This window comes from Mauremys reevesii, linkage group 14 (assembly GCF_016161935.1).
Source record: "Mauremys reevesii isolate NIE-2019 linkage group 14, ASM1616193v1, whole genome shotgun sequence".
NCBI lineage: Eukaryota > Metazoa > Chordata > Testudines > Geoemydidae > Mauremys > Mauremys reevesii.
Window position 1 is genome coordinate 37968859 of NC_052636.1, and position 20316 is coordinate 37989174.

Below are 20316 nucleotides of genomic sequence, written 5' to 3' on the forward strand. Positions count from 1 at the left end.
CGGGGGAACCATTTCCCACCCGCACAAGGACAAATCCCTGCAGCTGGAAATGGGGGAAACCCCCAAACCTGAGACCTGAACTGGCCACTGGCGAAGGGGAGAGAAAATGGGGCACAGTCGGGGGACAGGGAACTTCTCAGGGGTTGGGGGAGGGGGGGTCACCCTGGGCGCTGCTCGTGGCTCTCTAGGGAGAAAGGGGACAGGACGGGGGAGGAGGGGGGTCCCCACGGGAGGGGGCAGCGGTAAATCCGAGGGGATCTCAGCCCCCCCCTTTCTCTCCCCGCTCCTCGGGGGTCACCTGCCCCCCCCCCGGCCATGTCCGGGCGGCACCGACATTTCCCGCCCGCCCCCGCCCGGTCTCACCCCCCAGCCCGGGGGGGTGCCGGGTCCTCCCCTCCCCGGACACTGGGGCAGAGTCACCGCCCGGCCCCGCCCCCGGGGCTCGCTCCGGGGCCTGGAGGCTGCAGCTTCGCAGCGGGGCGGGCGGAGCCCAGGCCGGGCACGGGGGGGTTAATGAAGGGCTCTCCCGCCGCGATCTGCGCATGCCCAGAGCTCCAACTGGCACCAACCCTTCTCCGGCCCGGGAGAGGCTCCAAGGGCCCCTCGCGAGCAGAGCCCCAGCGCCCAACGCTCCCTCGCAGCCCGGCTCTGGCTCCTCTGCCAACGTCACTTCCGCTTCCGGGAGAGTCCGGAACTACATCGCCCAGCCTGCCCCGGGGCCGTTTCCGCAGCCCAGGTAAGGGAGGGTTTCAGCAGCTGTTGCTCCCCGGGGGGGGGGCGGTGTCTGTGCGGGGGGGCCCGGCCGGGGGGGGGTTTCTCCCGCTGGGCCCCGCCCCCCGGGCTCTGCTGAGGCTCCCGGTGACGGAGCCCGGGGCGGGGCAGGTCCCGGCTCTGCGCGGTGCCCCCATCGCTGCCCCCGGGGCCCGGAGCTGCTGCCGCGCTGAGGCCGGGAGGATCCTTCCCGCAGCGAGTCTGAGCCGCCCCGGCTCTGCTGTGCCCGGTACCGGGGTGAAGCGGGTCCCCTGCCCGGTGCCCCCTTCCCGCACGGGCGGAGCGGGCAGCCGCGGGGAGCCCCGGGAACGGGCAGACCCCGGCCTCCAGCCCGGGCAGGGCGCTAGGGGAGGGGAGGGGAAATTAGAGGGGGGGGCAGGTTCCCAGATCTCTGACCCCCCCCCCCCCGCACCCGCACTGCAGCCTCCCGGCCCAGGGTCACGGCCCGGGGACCGAGGGGCGGGGCCGAGATTGGAAGAACCAGCCCCGGACGCTCCCTGCTCCCCCGGCGGCAGGCGGGCGCTGCCCTGGGGCAGGGTCAGGGGACCCCCAAGGGGGCTCCTTTGGGTCTGGTCTGGTCCAGGGTTTGGTTCACACCCTGTTGCTGGGAGGGCTTCAAAATGTCTTGGTTTGTTCCTGCTGCTGGGGGGAGCACAAGGGGGACAGGAGGGGCCGGGGGCCAGGTCTGTGCTGCACTGTGGGGACTGAGCATGTTCCCAGCCTGGCAGAATCTACAATCTCTGTCCCCAGGGAAAGGGCCTGGGGGAATCGTGATGTGAACTGAACTGAAGCCTGTTCTGAAACCTCCATAACTGCCCTTCTCGCCCTGCCAGGCTGCAGAATGACGCCCACCTCTCGCTCCAGCTCGTCCCAGCCTCCCATGGGACAGGAGAAATGGCTGCAGTGGAGCCACCTCAGGTAGGGGTTATTGGGGGGTTGCTGGTGGGTTCCTGCTGGAGGGGGAGGGGCAGGAAATACTGAAGAGGTGGCAACTTCTGGGGAGTTAGGGCTGGAGGGGGCAGGGAATACCCTGGGTGAGGAAAGGGAGTGGGACAGTGTGTGACAAACCTGCTGGGACTTGTTAACTGTGTACAGATTTGGTCTCCTCACCTCAAAAAAGATATTCTAGCACTAGAAAAGGTTCAGAGAAGGGCAATTAAAATGATTAGGCGTTTGGAGAGGGTCCCATACGAGGAAAGATTAAAGAGGCTAGGACTCTTCAGCTTGGAAATGAGAAGACTAAGGGGAGACATGATAGAGGTATATAAAATCATGAGTGATGTGGAGAAAGTGGATAAGGAAAAGTTATTTGCTTATTCCCATAATACAAGAACTAGGGGTCACCAAATGAAATTAATAGGCAGCAGGTTTAAAACAAATAAAAGGAAGTTCTTCTTCATGCAGTGTACAGTCAACTTGTGGAACTCCTTACCTGAGGAGGCTGTGAAGGCTAGGACTATAACAATGTTTAAAAGGGGACTGGATGAATTCATGGTGGCAAAGTCCATAAATGGCTATTAGCCAGGATGGGTAAGAATGGTGTCCCTAGCCTCTGTTCGTCAGAGGATGGAGATGGATGGCAGGAGAGAGATCACTTGATCATTGCCTGTTAGGTTCACTCCCTCTGGGGCACCTGGCATTGGCCACTGTTGGTAGACAGATACTGGGCTAGATGGACCTTTGGTCTGACCCGGTACGGCCGTTCTTATGTTAACATGGGCCTAGATCCTCAGAACAAACACTTGGGTGTTGGGGGAGAAAATTCCCTAATTTGTGAAACAGGAAACAGACAAAGCAACTCCCTGGGCGGGGCTGGGAAAACTGACCAGATTTCCAGGGCTGAACCCTCAACCTGCGAGCCAGGGGCTGGTGTGACATGGAAAGGGGGCACCCAGCAGGGAGGTGTAGGGAAGATGTCCCAGCCCCTCACATCCAGCTGCTGGCAGTGGGGAGGGTGTTGGGTTCCCTACCATGGGGCTGTGCCTGGACCCTACTGGGGGCTCCATCTCCTGTATCAGCCTCTGGCTAGTAGGTCTGTGGTGGATCTGCTGGGAGAGACAAGGGGCTCTCACTTCGTCCCCTCACCCAGATGTCTCCTGGCTGCTCTCAGCAGTGTGGGGATAGGACTCTGCTGACTCTCTCAGAGCTTCCATTTGATTGGCTCCTTTCCTCCATGAATAGTGGGGCTGTGAGTGGGGCAGCAGGTCCTGAGTGTTGGGCTCTTGCTCTTCCAGGGGCCGGTGACCTTCAAGGAGGTGGCTGTGTATTTCACCAGGGAAGAGGGGGCTCTGCTGGACCCCACTCGGAGAGCCTCTGCAGAGCCGTCATGGAGGAGAACTGTGAGACTGTGACCTCGCTGGGTAAGGATTCCTGTTCCCTCAGTTTTTAGAAGGAGAAATGCAGAGTTAAGGTTCATGCCAGTCCCCAGTGCCACCTCTGCTCTGCCCTGTTTCAGCATCACCCCAACATGCCAGAGACACCCACACTAGCCCTCTCCTCCCCTGTTACAGAGCGCTCTGGGAACAGAGCAGTACAGCACAATGTCTAACGTGTTCTTCTCTTTGCTAAGATAATATTCGGGTTCAACTCCATCATAGCAAACAGCAGCTTCCTCCCCCTGGCCTGCTCTCCAGTACCGAACCTCCTGCACACAGGCCAGCTGAGCCTTGCACAGTGTTACTACCCCCTTGCCCTCAACCTGAGTTATCCTTTTGAGTCACTGCCTTCACTTACCCCTCACTAAGCCCCACAGATCACTCGAACATACGCCCCAGGGTGCTGACACTCCCCATGGCAAGAACACACCCTTGGGCACCTTTGCTGACCAAGCCTACAACACTCAGCATGGAAATGAGGCAGAATTGCCCCCCAAGTTTCACATGCCCCCCTCTGCATAGCACAGTCACAGCTCTGCCCAGCTGCTCCAACCCATCCCTCCATCAGCAAGTCACAGCTACAGCTGGCCCAGTGCACACAGCTGGAGGCATGCGGATAAATGCTGGGATTCCTACCTGTGAGCACAGCACAGACAATGTCTTAGTCTTTCCTCGGATCGATTATAGGTTCATAGATTTTAAAGCCAGATATGACTATTAAGTCATCTACTCTGACGTCCTTTATATCACAGACCATAGAATTCAACCCGTTACTGCTGCATTGAACTGAATACCTGAGTCCCTGTGGCAGTTGGTTAACCTTTGCACGGCTCATGCAGAACCATTCTCACTGGTTCTGGCCAGCTACAGGGTTAAGGGTTGGGGGAAAGTTTACATTAACTTTTCATTTCCTGGTCTGCAGAGGTTTAAGTTTACTCACTGTCCATATGGTGTAAGGCAGGAGACCGCACTGGGCAACTTTAACTCTGCATTAATGTAGCTTATGAGCATTTAGTTTCCTGTTTTAAAAAATGGATGCTTTTGCCGCTATAGCTGTGTCTGTAATTGAGCTTTGGCCAGCAGAGCCATGTTGGATGGTGTGCGTCTGTGCGCATGTGTGAGTGCACTTTTTCACAGCCTTAAACAATAGAGCTGGACTGGCAAAGCTTTTAAGAGCTACCTAAGACCGACCTAACTAGTTCCTCGACAGACACCTGACACGCCCCCTTTGGGTGAACGAATATGCGTGTACCTGGTCCGTGGGAACCCAGTAAAACATTAGGCACCCTGTGCCCTCTGCCAGGTGGCATCAAGAGGTCCATATCCTCCTCCAGTCGCTGCATTAGAGTGTATTTAGAATGAGCCGGCTGATCCCCGTTCCAGCCTTCTGTTTGGGTTCCACGGGGCTCTGTCCTTGGGCCTCTTCTTTTCTTCCTCTGCACCTTATTTCTGGGAATCTCATCCGCGCACACACACATTCAACTACCATCTCTGTGCTCCTAACTCACAGTTCTGCCTCTCTGCTTCTGGCCTGTCTCCTTCTGTCGCAACTGAAATCTCGGCCCCTCTCTCTCTCTCTCTCTCTCATCTCCTCACTGATCTCCAGCCATCAGCTAAAGATCAACAGCTGAAGCAAAGCTCTTAATATTCCCCCCAAGCCCTCCCCCCACCTTCTTTCTCTACCGCCGCAGACAGCACCATTGTGCTGCCTGTCACTCAGGCCCATAACTGTGCACACGGAGCTCCCTCTGGGGCCTCCTATCCAGGCTGTGCGTACACCTGGCATTTTCTTTTTGCGTAACATCCTTAACAATTGGCCTTTCCTATCCATCCGTGCAGCTAGAGCTCTTAGTCATCCTCTCCTGTCTCGTTACTCCAACATCCTTTCTCTGACCTCACCTTGCGCATCTCCATTCAGAAGGAAAAAGCGCCCTCCTGGTCCTCGAACATGACTTATGAGGGAAGGTTGAAAGAACTGGGCATGTTTAGTTTTGAGAAAAGAGTGAGTGGGGAACTGAGAACAGTCTTCAAATATGTCAAGGGTGGTTATAAGAGAGCAGTGATTAACTGTTCGTCACGTCCACTGAAGGTAGGAGGAGAAGTAATTGGCTTGATCTGCTGCAAGGGAGGTTGAGGGTGGGTAATACCAAACCTTTCCAGCGATAAGGATAGGGAAGTGCTGGAATGGATTACAAATAGAGGTTGTGGAATTCTTGTCCCAGGAGGGTTTTAAGAACAGGTCAGACAAACTTCTGGCATATTTACACCTGATCCTGCCGCAGGGCGATGGGAATGGAGTAGATGACTCCTTGAGGTCCCTTCCAGCCTATATTAGAAGATTTTAGGATTCATTGCCTTAGCCCTTCGCTTTGATCACGTCTCCTGGTGGAGAATTCGAACCATTTTTGTGGCTCGTCTGTGGGTGCAAATTTTGTTCCTAGAGCCCTGAAAATCTGCAGATATCCATGGGCCATTTTTGCGGATCGCAGATCGAATGCGGATATAAATTTTTTATCCATGCAGGGCTCTACCTGTCTTACTTCTGTCTATACCTACAACTTAAATCTATTTCGTACACAGTGACTACATCTGAAATAACATATGAGATGACCATAACAATGATCAATGAATGATAAAACAAACTAATTGGCTCCATGAACCACGGAGACTCTTCCTTTTCCATCCCCACCTGCAAGAGCCGCTGTCTTTCTTCTCTGCATGTTCTTTGGATCTTCGAATTTGTCCCTCCTGAAGTCACATGGCCTGATTCTTATTTTTCACATTCTCCTTTGGCAGAAGAATTGGTCTGTGGCTCTTGAACTACACCATGTAATTTGCCAGCTTTCTCCACACAGTGTTTTTTATGCTCCCTCCCTTTATACCTGACTCACTAGGTTCCCTAATGCCGCAGGATGTGCTTTCCTGACATCTAATGCTGCTGAGATCCTGCCTTCAGTGATAACCCTCCCCTTCCTACTCCTTACTCCACTGAACCCCCCAGCCCATGCTTCCTGTTCCCAGCTTCCCCTGGACTCTCTCTTTGGCTCTGGACCTGTCTGTCAGCAAGAAGCAGTGCCAGGGACACTTGCCCTCTGTCTGGAGTTTTCACTTTCTGGGAAATGCAGCTCCAGTCTCTGTTTTTTAGGAGCCTCTTTGATAATGAGTGTCTGGCTGTGTGTGTTTCCCAAGAAGGGGATAGTTAAATCCCTCCTAAGCAGAGTGTTCTGCACCTTTGAGCACCTGGGGAGCTGGCCCTGCGATTTTATTGTTTAAAATGGACTGGGGTTAAACTAATAGAATGTTTTTTATGATGATAAATGGCCTATGAATTCCCTGATCTCCTTTGTTTTCTTTCCTTGAGCAGGGTTTCCAGTTTCCCAACCTCTGTGATCTTCCAGCTGGAACGAGGGGAAGAGCCATGGGTCCTGGATCTCCCTGGTTCAGTGGAAAGCGAGATCCTGGGAAGTCCCTGCACAGGTGAGGAAACATTAAACCAACCCAGAAACTGTAAGTGCCTGAGAGAACCCGCTGGGATTCCCCACCCAGACTCTGTGAGCTCAGGACAGTCCCCAGCAGATCTCACTCCTGGCTTCCTACAGATGATGATTGACACCTTGGCTGGAGCTCCCTCCCTTCCTACTGAGTGTTTGGATGGGATGTGGGCAGGGCCGGCCTTGGGGAAATGGCACCCTGGGCAAACTTGCATTTTGGTGCCCCTGGCTCCCATGGGCTCCCTAGGCAACCCACGTTCCCTTCCCCCCAATCTCTGCACTGAGTCCCTTTGCCCCAAATGCCTGCTCCCCCTCCTGCACCCCTAATCCCTACACCCCTTCATTCCTAACCTCTGCCCCCCTCGTGCACCCCAATACCTGCCCCCTCCTGAGCCCTGCACTGTGCCCCCTTCACTCCAGCCCTTGCACTCCACTCCTGTGCCGCAATCATTAATGATCTGGAGGATGGCGTGGACTGCACTCTCAGCAAGTTTGCAGATGACACTAAACTGGGAAGAGTGGTAGATACGCTGGAGGGTAGGGATAGGATACAGAGGGACCTAGACAAATTAGAGGATTGGGCCAAAAGAAACCTGATGAGGTTCAACAAGGACAAGTGCAGAGTCCAGCACTTAGGACAGAAGAATCCCATTCACTTTTACAGACTAGGGACCGAATGGCTAGGAAGCAGTTCTGCAGAAAAGGACTTAGGGGTTACAGTGGATGAGAAGCTGGCTATGAGTCAACAGTGTGCCCTTGTTGCCAAGAAGGCTAACGGCATTTTGGCTGTAAATAAGGGCATTGCCAGCAGATCGTTCCCCTCTATTCGACATTGGTGAGGCCTCATCTGGAGTACTGTATCCAGTTTTGGGCCCCACACTACAAGAAGGATGTGGAAAAATTGGAAAGAGTCTGGCAGAGGGCAACAAAAAATGATCAGTGGGCTGGAGCACATGACTTATGAGGAGAGGCTGAGGGAACTGGGATTGTTTAATCTGCAGAAGAGAAGACTGAGGGGGGATTTGATCGCTGCTTTCAACTGCCTAAAGGAGGGTTCCAAAGAGGATGGATCTAGACTGTTCTCAGTGGTAGCAGATGACAGAACAAGGAGTAATGACGTCAAGTTGCCGTGGGGGAGGACTAGGTTGGATACTAGGAAAAACTATTTCATTAGGAGAGTGGTGAAGAACTGGAATGGGTTCCCTAGGGAGGTGGAGTCTCCTTCCTTAGAGGTTTTTAAGGTCAGGCTTGACAAAGCCCTGGCTGGGGATGATTTAGTTGGGAATTGGTCCTACTTTTGAGCAGAAGGGTGGACTAGATACACCCTGAGGTCCCTTCCAACCCTGATATTTTATGGTTCTATGCACCCCTTCACTGCTACCCCCTGCACCACTCTCCTGTGCCCTCAACCCCTGCACTGTGCCCCCTTTGCCTCTAACCCCGGCACCCCCCTCCTGCACCCAAGTGGGGAACCTGACCTGGATGCACAAAGCAGCTGGCATTGCTGCTCGCTCCCCCACTGGACTGCTGCTCCCCCGCCCCACGCAGCCCTGGGGGGCTGGGAGAGGGGAGCAAGGAGCGACATCAGGGCTTCCTGCACCCAGGTCACCTTCCCTGCAGGCCGTGTAAGGGGAGGGCAGGAGAGCAGCTGCTCCTGATGTCTCAGCACAGCCCAGGTGGGGAAGTGACCTGGATGCAGGGAGCCCTGGTGTGTGTGTGTGTGTGTGTGTGTGTGTGAAGGTAGTATGTGCCTGAGTGAGTGAGCGCGCTGTCTCTTTAAGAAAGTTCCCAGGTTCAGGAGCCTGAACTAGGCTTGTTCAGACACAAGCAGCTGCCGGCAGCTCCGGCCCCAGAGAGGCAGCAGCACACGCAGATTCCCCCTGTCCCATCACCCCAGCTCAGTGGAAATCGGGTACCCGGGTGGGGGGGAGGGGGACACCCCCCCCATCAATCAGCACCTCCCCCCTGCAGAGCAGTCAGGAGGATGCTCCCAGTCAGGGGTGGACGGGGCGACTCCAGGGGTGAACGGGGGGTGGGGGACAGGAACAGCAGCAGCTGCACACGTGGAGCAGGGCGGAGAGGGGCCCCTCTGCTCCGGAGCAGTCACCTGACTCTGACGGCTGGTCGTCCAATTTCCCCCTGCAGCTTGGGTCTCTCCCACTCCCCCACACTGCTGCTTATCTGCTCCCTGTGCCGCTTTCATCAGCCCAGCGAGCCTCTCGGCGGCAGGTCAGGTGGGAATCCAAACCCTGTGCCCGGCCCCCCCTTGGGTGGGGCATCCGTACGCCCCCCCCCTAAAGGCCGGTCCTGGGTGGGGAGCAGAATTGATCCCCTCCACTGTCCCCTGTGGGGTGAGTTTGGGGGAGTTCAGTCCCTGATTTTTATTTTCTCTCTCTCCAGCACTTGGGTTTGCTCTCCGCCTTTCCATCCCCAGTTCTGAGATTTCTCCTCTCTTCTAGCAGGTGATGGGGTGGTGAGGGAGAGCGAGGAGCAGAATCCTCACCAGGAAGATGCTGAGCTCGCCGAAGCGCATGGGGAATTACTGCGAAGAGCCAAAGGGAGTGTGTCCAGCCCCCGTGAGCAGGGAAAAGCTGGTGAAAGTTACCCCAGACCAGAGAGAGAGCAGGGAAACCACTCGGAGGAGAGAGTGGATGAACCCATTAATTGTCAGGGAACTCACAGGGACCTCAAGGAAACTACGTCCCAGGAGAAAATCCTCATGGAAGAGCGAGAAAATACATGTAGTGAGTGTGGGAAAAACTTCCATTACCGCTCAGCCCTTATTCAACATGAGATAATCCACAGGAAAGAGAGACCCTACAAATGCTGTGAGTGTGGGAAAAGCTTCAATCGTACCTCAGCCCTTAGTAGGCATCAGCGAATACACAGAGGAGAAAGACCCTATGAATGCTGTGAGTGCGGGAAAAGCTTCACTCAGAGATATACCCTTAACTCTCATCAGAGAATCCACACAGAAGAGCGACCCTACAAATGCTGCAAGTGCGGGAAAAGCTTTACTCAGAGATCAGCCCTTATCTCTCATCAGACAACACACACAGGAGAGAGACCCTATGAATGTTGCGAGTGTGGAAAAAGCTTCTCTCAGAGCTCAAACCTTACTGTGCATCAGAGGATCCACACAGGAGAGAGACCCTATGCATGCAGTGAGTGCGGGAAAAGTTTCAGTCACTTCTCCTCCCTTATCTCTCACCAGAGAGTCCACACGGGAGAGAAACCCTACGAATGTTGCGAGTGTGGAAAAAGCTTCTCTCGGAGCTCAAACCTTACTATGCATCAGAGGATCCACACAGGAGAGAGACCCTATGAATGCAGTGAGTGTGGGAAAAGTTTCACTCACCTCTTCTCTCTTATCTCTCACCAGAGAGTCCACACAGGAGAGAAACCCTATGAATGCAGTGAGTGGGAAAAGCTTCTCTCGAGCTCAACCCTTGTTACACATTACAGAGTCCACACCGGAGAGAGACCATATGAATGCTGCGAGTGTGGGAAAAGCTTCACTCATAGTTCAGGCCTTTCTAAACATCAGAGAATCCGTAAAGGAGATAAACTTCATAAAAACCTTCTCTAGAGCTGTCAGGAGATTTTTTCTTTAATTCTTTTGACAGTTCCCAGGTAGTGAGTGTTGCCCACTTTTGAAGCTCGCCTGTCTTTGGGGTGGATCCTGTGGTCCTTTGTATCAACTCCATTGTCCTGCGAGTCATGGGAGTGTGTGTCCTTTCTACCAGGAATGTCATCACCCCAGGTGGGGGAGATGGGGGGTGTCTTCAACCAGCTACGTTGAGATAAAATCTACCTGGGTCTCATCACTGTGGTTGTCATGGAGTTAGCTAGCTTGAGTTCACTTTCCTGATGTAAAAAGAGAACTATTCTTGCACTAAAGACATGGGCCTTGGATAGTTGGTGGAGTTATCTTGCACATTTCCTCCTGTCTGAGCTAACCATCATCACATTTCCTTTTCTAAACAAACCTGGAGATTCACATTTATACTCCTCCTCCCAGTGCAAAGTTACTATTAGAGACGTCAAGTTCCTCTTTGAGGAGACATTGTCTCATTCCCAGTTGTTCTCACATTACCCTGGATTGTGCAGAACAGCAGTTATTTTGTTGACTTTTTTTCTCATTTAAAATGTATTTAAATATGATGAAGAGCTGGAGCAGTGTCAGGGAAATAAGGGTCATTTTAGGCTCTGACACTGGAAGGAGATGAGGCGACTCAGACATTCCATCCTTCCCCATCACCCCAGAACTGTTACCTTGTGCCTGAGCCATGCACAGTTCACCCCTTTGTATTCCTTCGCTTCCCAGCGTGTCTGGTGGGGTCATGTTCTTGGCTGTCCATGCTTGGGAATGGTGCTTGTACACGTCTTTGATCCTAAATCAGAATCAGTCTGGCAGGAGATGAAAGTGTCAGACTTGGAAGGATTTCAAATGGATCCCAAGCACCGTTCAAATCCCTTTTCCTCAATGGCAAAGCTGCTTCTGGGAAGGTCGGCTGTTTTTTCTCCCGTTATGAAGGTGCTAAAACTCCTGTAAATAACACTAATGAGAGAGGTATCAGGGGGGTAGCCGTGTTAGTCTGGATCTGTAAAAGCAGCAAAGAATCCTGTGGCACCTTATAGACTCTCAGACGTTTGGAGCATGAGCTGTGGGTGAATACCCACTTCGTCGGATGCATGAGAAAGCGCTGGGTGAAGCAGGTTTCAGTGGATCATGGGAGAATCTCTCATCCTGATTCTGAGACATCAGATGTAACCTAGTCTGGAATTTCACTTTAAATTAAAATGAAAGTGTCTTCTACCTCTCTGTGAGATGGGTTTTCTATCTTTCATGAAGGCTCCTTGGTCATATAACTGCATGTTACTTTTGTTTGACAGAATGTAGCTCAGATTTTTTGGGAAATTTCAGACAAATTACCATTTTTTTACTTCAGGTTTTTTTTTCCCCCTATTCCTGCATAATGACATGGAGAAAATTCAAATGCAGTTCAGTCAACAGGAGAGAATACTCCAAGCTGTTGAACATATTATCAAAGAAACAGTCGTATGTTTAAATCTCCACTCTGAAAAGGTGAACAGCAGCAGACCCCAAATGGGTGCAACTGACCGAAGTAAGTGCACATGGTCACAGGGTAGTTCAGTTGTTTAAGTCAACATTGTCTCAGATGATCCAGGGCTAGAATTCCACAGCAAGTGATTCGAGCTAGGAAAACGCCCAGGTATTTGGTTCCCAAGGTATTTGTGACCCAGTCCCTACAGGAGGTTACTCCTGAAGAGATCTCCTAGCTAATCCCAACATTTGGGAAATGCTGTCTGTGATGAGGTGCATCCACCCTGCACTGTGTGGCCATGTGGGCTGAAGAGGCCACACCCCCTCACCCTCTCTGGGCATGCGCCGACTGGAGATGGAGTATAAACGGGAGCAGCTCAGCCTGGGCGGACTGGGAACAAACCTATGTTGTTGGCACAGGTGTCGGGGCGGGGAGAGCCCAGGGCTGGGGTGGCAGGGGGCTGTGGGGGTGGGGGGAAGCCCAGGGCTCGGTTAGCAGGCACCTCTGGTGGGGGACCCCAGGGCTGAGGGTGGGGGCAACCAAAAATTTTTTTGCTTGGAACGGCAAAAAACCTAGAGCCGACCCTGCCTCCACGCACCGTGAGGTAGGTATGAGCGTATCATTATTATCCCTACTTGAAAGAGGGAGAAGCTAAGGCTGAGAAAGGAGAATTGACTTGTTTTTGGTCACACACCCAGCCAGTGGCGGAGTTGGGAATAGAACCCCAGAGCCCTGATTTTCAAACTTACCATCGGATCTTGAATTTCAGACAGTGAATGACCTGAATAAAGTGCTCTGATGAGCTCCGGACCAACAACAGTGATAGTAATTATTCAGCAAGTATTTGAGCAGTTCACAATTCTCTCTAACGTTGCAGTTCTCCTCAGAGACCATTAATGCAGAGAAGCAGCAAAATTCATCAAACATAGAACTGGGTCTGACTTATTTCCTTGCTCTTAAGAGACCAACAAGGACCTGAGTCTCGTCCCTCTCAATAACCCCCTGCTCAGCCAATCAGGGATAGAAACTGAGGATGGGAGGCTGAGGGTTCTCACCAGCGAGCCCAACGGATGGCCCAGGTCACTGATGGGATCACTGCCCGAGCTCTATTTCAGCCCCACATTTTTGGGTGGACCTCCCACAGTGGGAGCTGCAGAGCACTCCCCCGCAACACACACACACACACACACACACACACCCTCCTGGTGTTGGGAGGGGAACAGGTAAAAGGACAAAGGAAGCAAGAGAAAAAGAGGAGGGAGGAAGAGGGGAAGCAAAAAGAACAAACCCTAATGTCCCCAGTGATTCTAAGGGACAAAATCCCAGGTGCAGAATAAAGTTCTGTCTCCTTAAGCTCGTGTCTTCCATGCCTAGAATTCAGCTGTCACCAGATGGACCAGACTGAACAGCTTTCAAACCTCCAGGAGGCTCTTACCTTCTAAACAGGGACGGCTGTTTTCTAGTAAAATCATGAAAAGGGAAGGAGAAAACTCAAAAGAGATTCCTCCTGGTGCTCACGTCCGTGAACCCGAATATTCTCTCAGTCCTCAAAGAGAGACCTGGAGAAGGAGACTTGCTGAAGCAAAACCACAGGGGTCTCTGAGGTTTCCCTCATCCCTGTCCTGCCTCCCTGATGTCAGCATCTCTCTGTGAGGTCACCACCTCTGGCCAATAGGCTGAGGTCCTGCAAAAGGCCTTTGTGATATCACTGCCACACCCCTCCCTTGCTGTGCTAATGTCCTGCCCCTGCCTAGGCACTTTGGAGGTTTGAGCTACTCCCTGTGGATCACCCCACTCAAGGAGCGTTCGTTCTAGGCAGCAAGCCGGCTAGACAGGGAAACATCAGATGCTGCTCCCAATGCTACACTCGGTTTTTACAGAAATTAGTCGACTTTATGGCCAGAAGAGACCATTAGAGCATCTAATCTGACCCCCTGCATATCACAGGCCTCCTGTAGGACACAATAGCTACTTTTGAGGCAAACACATTCCAGAAAGGCATCTAGTCTTCATTAAATGACATCAGGAGATGGAGAATCCACCACTTTCCTTGGTAGCTTGTTCTTGTGGTGAATCATCCTCGCTGTTTGAATTTTTGTGCCTTAGTTGTAATATGAATTTGTCTCTCTTCACCTTCCAGCCATTGGGTCTTCTTATGCCTTTCTTTGCTAGATTAAAGAGCCCTTAAATACCCAATCTTTTCTCTCCATTAAGGCACTTCAATGAAATCACCTTTCAATCTTCTTTTGATAAGCTAATCAGGTTGAGCTCTTTCAATAGCTCACTAGAAGGTATTTTTTCCAGTCCTCAGAACATTAGGTGGCTCTTTGCTGCCACAGCTCCAATTTCACAACATCTTTTTCAAATGAGGACACCAAAACTGGAGGCAGTATTCCAGTATCAGACTCACTGATGCTGTGTCACCTCCTGTGATGTTATTGACATAATCTGTAACTGTATAGATCACCATTGCGACCACTGTTCTATATTTGCAGCCAATATTACAGAGAAGTGGTTGTGTAAGGGGTCTATGGAGAGGTTCTGATTGGCTGAATATAATGATGCTCTCTAGATGTGTATCATTTTTTTGTAGTTGACATTATGAATATTGGCTCTATGCTGCCTGTATTTCAAACTTGTGCTCTGCTTCAGGGAATGATCCCTTTGTTTAATTGATGAAAACATAAACTAGACACTTAGAGGATTGGAACTGATTTCAGCTGATGGACAGGTTTGCTAGGTTTTTATGCATTTGGACAGCAAAATGTTGAGTGTTCACATTCATTTCAAGCATCCTCGTATGGTGGAGCTCCTGAACATAATGGAGAATGGAAATGAAAATTTTTTTCTTTTTTTTAAGAGGGCACCTGGGTTTGAACAAAGGACCACTTGATCTGCAATCAAACACTCTACCACTGAGCTATACCCCCATTACAACAGGAGTATGTAATCGTGGTCTCCAGGACTTTGAAGGACAGACCCTGCTTCATCGAGCTCCTTTGCCATTCCCAGACCACAGGTGGTTTTAAAAATGGGGTTTGATTAAACTTCTTAAATGTGGTAAACACGACAGCTTGCACACCCACTGATATAGCTTCTCCCCATGACAGAGCTGCCACCTCCTGGGGAAGTGGATTGACTACACCAACAGGAAAACTCTCCCCCCTCAGCATGGAGCAGTAGTTCTCAAGCTGTGGGTCAGGACCACAAAGTGGGTCGTGACCCTGTTTTAATGGGGTCACCAGGGCTGGTATTAGACTTGTTGGGTCCTGGGGCTGAAGCCAAAAGTCTGAGCCCCCTGCACCCAGGGCTGAATCCCTCAGGCTTTGGTTTTTCCTCCCCCTGGGGCTCAGTCTTTGGCACTCTCCCCCCCCCCCCCCCCCACCAGGGGAGGGGCTTGGTGGTTGGTGTTTTATTTGGGACTTGTATAGTCAATATAACATTTACACATTCACACCCAATAATTCAAAGTAGCCATTCAAAAAAACTTCAAAAACAGACTTCAAAGAGAAATTGCAGAGTTACAATTGATTTGCAAACGTAACACCATTAATTTGAGCTTGAATAAGGAGTGGGAGTAGCTGGCTCATGACAAAAGCAATTTTCCCTCTCTTGGTATTGACACCTCCCCATCAATTATGGGGAGAGGACCACATCCACCCTGACTGAATTAGCCTTCAACACTGGTTCTCCCCTTGTACGGTAACTCCTGTCACTTCATGTTCCAATCTATATTTATGCCTCTATCTGCAATTTTCACTCCATGCATCTGAAGAAGTGGGCTTTTTACCCACGAACGCTTATGCCCAAATAAATCTGTTAGTCCTTAAGGTGCCACCGGACTCCTCATTGCTTTTAATTCCAAGCTGATCTTAACCCTTTCAGTACCCTTACAAACTTAGATGCTTCTCACCACAGGCTGGCTGGTGGCTTTTCAGCCAGGCTCTCCCCTTTCATCAGCGCTTCAGTTGCTTGGTGTGGGGGTGTCTGTAGATGTAGGTGACAGAGAGAGATAAAGCCTGGCAAATGTCTCTCCTTTTATCATGTCCTTTCTTCTCTCATGGCTTTGCCCCCCCCCCCCGTGAGAGCCAGGGGAGCGTCCCTGTGTGTCTCCAAGCAACTCTGAGCACTTCCCCTGGGGGGTCCTAATGCGGGTGGGTCATTGCATTGTAGCTCCCTTGCTGAGCAATGGCTGTCGATGGGTTGTTTATCACCCTGTCCGGGTGTTGGTTACTTTCCTTGCTGTTGCCACTGGGGAGCTAATATTTGGCTGACTCCCCCACCTTACAGCACAGTGACAACCACACTGCACAATTCTCATAACTTCATATGCATGAATGGTCTACATCTATGGGTAGAGAAATGACTTTCAGCCGATCATATCCTTTCCCTGATACCTTACAAGTCATGCTCTATATGTAAGATCACGATGACATGAAAATGAGAATTATGGGGGTTACAGCCGCTCCCCCAAAGGTATAGAATGTCACACTGAGATTCTATGTTCATTTGTTCTGTAACAGCATTACAGAGATCCAATGACTGACCAATGGCATTTCCACGTGCTAAAATAGCAAGCGATGTCGGTCTCTCATTGGCCATCAGCAACTGAAGATGTGGTTTAATGAGCCGGAGCTTCAAGGCGAGGGTGGCTCTGTGCACTGCCTTCCGTTGCGCTGCTGGGCCCCAAGTCCCTGGTGGCCAATATGTGACGCTGGGAGAAGAGAGTGGGGTGGCAAGTGGCGGCAGGACTTTTGCCACCAGGGTCTAGCTGCCCAACTTCCTCCTGGTACTGCTGGCCCCCCGTCACCTTCAGGTAACACAGGAACTAAGGCAGGAATAGGGCGAGGAAGCAAGTAAAGCTGAGCAAGGAAGGCAAAAGTGAATCTTGTCTTCATGGGCCGCTCGCAATGACGTCCTTTTTCTGTGCCACAGCTGACAACAACATCCCAGACAGAAAAGCAGGAGGCCAAAAAGAAACCGAGCAGCTGCTGAAGTAGTTCAGTTGGGAGCGTGCTAGACTAACAGGCTCTTCTGTCCCCCTGTGTGCACGGGTGGGATGTTTTCTGAAAGTGCAGCAGTTCCTTTAACTGCCACGAGTCCCTCATTTCAGGCTATGCAGCAGGAAAAGGCAGCATGGGCTTCTGCACCGAGTTGGCCCACCTGACCTTTCATTCTTCTCTTGCTCTTTGTCAGCAAGGGGAAGAAAAAGAAGCTCTCCCTCAAGCTGGAGTCACAAGGGCGACGTAATGACAACTTCCTGAGTGCCCGCTCCAGTGCTCTGCTCTGCCAGCTGACCCATCGAAGGGTTGCCACCACTTTCTCCAGGTTTGTCCATCGGTCTGTGCCAGGGTGAGCAAGAGCCAAGCAGATGGAGTTTCTGTAGTGTAGTGGTTATCGCATTTGCCTAACATGCAAAAGGTCCCTGGTTTAAAACCAGGCAGTAATATGCTGGCTTCCTTTTCCCAGATCCCCTTGCTGTTCAGGAAGGCCTCCTCCTTCTCCTATTGGCCTGTCCCTGGGATAACTCCAACCCCTCCATGACAGAGGGTGCTGACAGCAGTGGAGAAAGCACCTTGGCATCAGGCTGGAGAACCTAGAGGAGTGCGGCGTGTCACCTTTTGGAGGCTTGTGGCTTGGCCTCCTCCGCCCTGGGAGGTTGGCCGGTGGAGGCCGGCTCTTCCTGCTGGCCTCCTCCGCGTGACTTGCCAAAGGAGGAAGTGAGGCAGGAATGGGGCAAAAGAGGAAAGTCGAGCTGAGGAAGGCAAGGCAGAAAGTAAGCACATCATTGCGGCTAAATGGGGTTAGTAGAGCATCACCAATCGTTCTGCAAAGCCTGAGGAGGTGCGGTTGGCTGCTGGGAGGCAGAATCCTGTGCCTGCCTCTTGGTTTCCCAGGGATGGCTCCTTGCAGCCCTGGAGAAGCGGGGTTCTGGGGGGAAGGAAAAGCAGCAATGGCGAGGCTGAGTGGGCTCCTTTCCGGCCGAGATGGTGGGCTGTGGTGGGTCTGGGAGTTGCCTGTAAGCCATAAGTGGACTTGGTGCAGTGAAAACCGCTGCTTCATTCTGGCTGACCTGGGGGCGCCATTGATGACTTGGGAGTGGGGGCAGGGTGCTAGCTGTGAGCAAATGGGATCCAGGAAGCCTCAGCCTGCCCCTCCAGGGGCCGAGTCGTCTTCTTCTCTCCTGCCATGGGGTGCCGGCCTTAAGCCTGCCCAGCATGTGCTGCAGCTCGAGCATTAAGCCTTCCTGTGTGGCCTGTGCTGGAGCTGACCCTGGCCCCCTGTGGGGCACTGCTGGGGCAAATCCCGACTGCAAATAATTCTGGCCACAAGATCAACCCATTGGGTCGAATGGGGCAAGCTGGAGGCCTGGTGCCTTAGTCCGTGGGGCCAGCAGCTCAAGCCATTTTCCTGCATGTGGGGGAGGCAGCCGCTGTGGTTCGCCCTTCCTGCTCCCTGGGCTGCTGCACCTAAAATCCCTGTCGGCCGGCAAGATGGGCTGGGAGCCTGGAGAGAGGAGGCAAAGGGGTGGCCCGAGCCCCCTTGGCCACTGCCCCTGCCCCAGGCAGCCCACAGAGACCTGATGCCTCCCCAAGTGACACACGGAGATGTGCCAGCAGCGCTAAGGCGGCTCCCTGCCCACTCTGCCCCCTCCCTCCCTGCCACACTGCTCCTGGAAGTGGCCAGCATATCCCTGCAGCCCTGAGTGCACACGCCACAGCTGACCCGCCCGCATCCCACTGCCTAGGAGCCACTGCCGGAGGGGAGTGTGCCAGTCACTTTGGGAGCTGTGCTGCCCGAGGTAAGCACCTCCACCCCGACTACCTCCTGCACCCCTACCCTGTCCCAGCACAGAGGCTCTCTGTGTCTTGAACAAGCACTTTCAAGGATTGGCCAAGAACTTCTGCTCTGTTTCTGTGAAAGAGACACAAAAAAGGGAGCCCAACGGACAAGTTTAGTTCGCAAGCACAAACTGGCAGGGCCAAGCCTGGATCTCTCAGTTACTCAGAAGGCTCTTCAGCCAGCTCTCCCCAAAGGCCAGTCTCTAGAGGCTTTTGTGACATGATGTACTTCAAAATAGCTCCCTGTAGCTCACATAGTCATCATTCATATATGGCTGTGATATGTCCTACCAACCATTCCATGTAAGTTATCATATGAAAAGTCATGATCTGCTGAAATCGATTATTCTGTCCAAATATGTATAGCATGAGGGTGTGTGAAGTTATGCATTTTGCTGTATGGTTGTTACCGAAATAGGCTAAAATTTTGCTAGTGACCCCTGCCGAGGAGGGTGTTCAACAGCCATGAATCAGCAGAGGAATTGTAATTAAGGGATTTCCAATTCAGTGACAGATGCCCAAACACAACACTGTGGGGACCGCTCAAGTCTATGACTCAGTTGCACAAGACCACACCAGGAGGATTCCCCAACCTAGTGACTCAGCAGAGCCCACCCGGACACATCTGGGCAAGTGTCTTCTAGACACTTGAACTAAGGATATAAAATAGGAGACTGTGGCATCATGTTTTTGCCTTTCTCCTCCCCCACCTATGCTGGAAGCAGCAGGAATCCTGAGAAAATGAAGGTCATTTGAGGACAGTAATCCAGGTTTTAGGGGGAATTCTATGTATTAAGGAAGGTAACTTCCAGTAGGATGAGAAAATTGCTTGACCTAACTACTGCCTAGTGTACTAAGGTGTAAAGTTTAGATTTTGCTGTGGTCGTACAGTGCTTAGTGCTCTGCGTTCTGGCCTCAAGAGCCATGGATGCAAGTTGAGTTACGATGACCTTTTCCTTGTCTCCACATTTCTTCTGACACTTGTCAGAAAAAACAACTGGTTTCTTTTGCAAGCATTTGCATTGCAAGGCAGAGGCAGTCTTCTCTGTTTCCGCAAAAGATTCACCAAAAGGTGGGAAGAGCAGACACATTTGTTAAGGCACCACTGGGAGCTGCATCCCTAACCTCCACTTTACCTGGCAGGTGAATCACCCAAATTAGCCACGGAGCGACTCTCTGGGACTTTTCTCCCAACCGCTCCATTTTTCATCCATGACAATCAAAAGGAAGGTGACATGACATCTGTGTGTGAACATCTCCAGGGAATCACAAGGATGTGTGGTGCAGGCTCTCGTGTTGCAGCAATTGCAGTTGAAGCAACCGCCATGCCAATGCCAGTCATAGCAGCGTTTTCATCAACTCCAGGTTTGTGATTTGATTGTTTCCAATGCTTCTCTCCAAAGAAGCCTTTTCCTTAGCAAGCAATGACTTGGATACCAAGGGAGGCCTCTTCTGTTTCCTAGGAAGACACAGGAAAATGTGAGCAGAGGAGACAAAAGCCATATGCCAAAGCACCACCGGAAGTTGAACCCAGTATCTCCTGTTTACTAGACAGGTGCTTTAGCCAGCTAAGCCATGGTGCCTGCCTGAAGAAGGTATTTGCAACTGTTTCATTTGATGGTTCAAGTCAACACCCGCAAATTCTAAAGTACAGACGTTCCCCATTTCCCTCAAGACTTGCAGACCTTGAGGTGTCTGGCTCTCTGTGCACAGAAAGCCACAGCTGAGTAGACAGAGGGCTTCTAACATGTGCCTCTCCCACCAGTCA

The 20316-nt window shown here is 52.0% G+C and overlaps 1 long non-coding RNA gene and 1 pseudogene across 1 annotated transcript; one reads left to right on the forward strand and one right to left on the reverse strand.

Annotated features, from left to right (window-relative positions):
• The window catches only part of LOC120381942, a 131245-nt pseudogene that overhangs the window by 38210 nt on the left and 72719 nt on the right, over window positions 1-20316 (reverse strand).
• On the forward strand, window positions 1630-6529 carry LOC120381943. Its single transcript, XR_005588185.1, has 3 exons — window positions 1630-1689; window positions 3006-3131; window positions 6511-6529. It is a non-coding gene; the product is annotated as an uncharacterized LOC120381943 (long non-coding RNA).